At 34.6% G+C, this 1481-nt stretch overlaps 1 long non-coding RNA gene across 1 annotated transcript in view; it reads left to right on the top strand.

Moving 5' to 3' along the window:
• LOC106458570 overlaps positions 1-1481 on the top strand; it is a 14180-nt gene that overhangs the window by 11057 nt on the left and 1642 nt on the right. The window lies entirely within an intron of this gene.

The raw sequence follows: 1481 nt of genomic DNA, 5'->3' as shown, positions 1-1481 counted from the left end.
CAACAATACTCAGTTCAATTACACATTGTTCCGTCACGTTGTGATGGTCTTATATATATATACAAGACTAACACATATCTAGTAAACTCTAGAGCATTCATGAAGGAACAGGATATTTCTAGAAGTCAATGACGTGTTACTAGCGTCACGTGACCCCGATGTCGTAACAATATTTTTGTTTAGCAGAGGTGGTCTTTTTTCGTTTAGTAAACATTAAGTGGGGAGAGGTATTTAGGACTATCATCATCACGTATGATATAGCGATCTATTTCGGTTAATAAGTCGTTTTTCTATAAATTTTTATCAAAGTCCCGGAAAGAGCAACCTATCAGTCTGTCTTTGATTGGTTTTATTATGTATGAAATTTGTATTTGTTGTTCTTGGTACTCTGAAAGCTGTTGTGATTATTCTGCTCTGTAGCTTCTTTATGTGTGTGGGTGCTGCATTAGTCCAGACATATTCCATAACTGGTCTAATGTACTGTTTGTAAATTTTGACTGTTTTCTAGAGTGGCTCCTGTGTTTTTACCTGTTAATCTTTTAATGTAGATTGCTCCTTACCATATTTTATTCTTAATTTGGGTAATATGTTTATTCCACGTCAATTTTGAATGGTAAGTTATACCTAAAAATTTTGCTGATGTGATAACATTTAGAAGAGCTCCGTTTAGGTAGATTTCAGGAGGATTTCTTAATGTTTTAATGCATTTTGAAGAAAGAACAAGGTTTGTTTGAGGAACATTTATTTTTATCCTGTGTTTTTGACAGTATTCGACAATTTGGTTCAGAGCAGGCTGCAAATCTGTAGCCGCTATCGAAGGAGTTGAAGAGCTCTTCCAAATTGCCATATCGTCTGCAAATCGTGATGTTAAACTAAACGTTGGATCAATTAATGGCATGTCGCTTACATATATAATGAAGGATAGGGCTAACTACTCTTCCCTGTGGAAGACCTGCCTCGGGAATAAAATACTCGGAGTACGTGCCCTCCGCATTTTCCAAGAAGTTAGACAACCAGCGAATAACACCTGTTGGTAATTCTAATTGTTTCACTTTATATCTTAAACCTTTATGCCATATAGTGTCGAATGTTTTTTCTATATCGAGTACATAGTACATTTCTTATGATTAAAACTATCTATTAGGGTTTCGGTTAACCTAACCAAATGATCTGTTGTTTGCCGAAATTTTCTGAAACCATTTTGAACTTCTGGGAGTTTGATGCAATCTACAGAAAAGTGGAGATCCTATTGCTAATAATTCGAGAGGAAGGTTACTTTCTCTGTGCGGGCGATTTTTGAAATTCCCCCGTGACAAAAATAACCATTCCTACAATGACCATGAGCACATAAAACGTGTTTATAACATTTCCCTTATTGTTGCAGCAAAACTGTTGAATTTAAAAAATTTTCTTAACCTTGTTTTAGGACCACAAATCCATTGCTACAATATATATATATATATATATATATATATATATAT

This window comes from Limulus polyphemus, unplaced genomic scaffold (genome assembly GCF_000517525.1).
Source record: "Limulus polyphemus unplaced genomic scaffold, Limulus_polyphemus-2.1.2 Scaffold487, whole genome shotgun sequence".
NCBI lineage: Eukaryota > Metazoa > Arthropoda > Merostomata > Xiphosura > Limulidae > Limulus > Limulus polyphemus.
The sequence above is the reverse complement of the archived record's forward strand: the minus strand, read 5'-3'. Positions and strand labels throughout refer to the sequence as shown.